The sequence below is a fragment of the Penaeus monodon genome, chromosome 15, assembly GCF_015228065.2.
Source record: "Penaeus monodon isolate SGIC_2016 chromosome 15, NSTDA_Pmon_1, whole genome shotgun sequence".
NCBI lineage: Eukaryota > Metazoa > Arthropoda > Malacostraca > Decapoda > Penaeidae > Penaeus > Penaeus monodon.
Window position 1 is genome coordinate 39,553,879 of NC_051400.1, and position 229 is coordinate 39,554,107.

At 38.9% G+C, this 229-nt stretch overlaps 1 protein-coding gene across 25 annotated transcripts in view; it reads left to right on the plus strand.

The window, feature by feature from the left end:
* Positions 1-229, plus strand: part of LOC119582032 (eukaryotic translation initiation factor 4 gamma 1-like) — a gene marked incomplete at its 3' end in the record, with an annotated part of 189,642 nt that overhangs the window by 20,260 nt on the left and 169,153 nt on the right.

Genomic DNA, 229 nt, shown 5'->3' on the forward strand with positions numbered 1-229 from the left:
AATCTTATTCTGAATCTTGTTTTCATACTACATTGTTATACATTTCTCCTTATACTTCGAATGTAATAATACAATTGACCTTATCAAAGATGCCCGAAGTTAACTAAGGAGAGGGCGCCTTGATAGGGTAGTGATATCAAGAAGACATCATTAATCTCATTAACGGCTTAAGATTCCTCGACGTGGGGTGACGTCGGTGCATCCCGCCTGTCTGTTTATTCTTCATGGA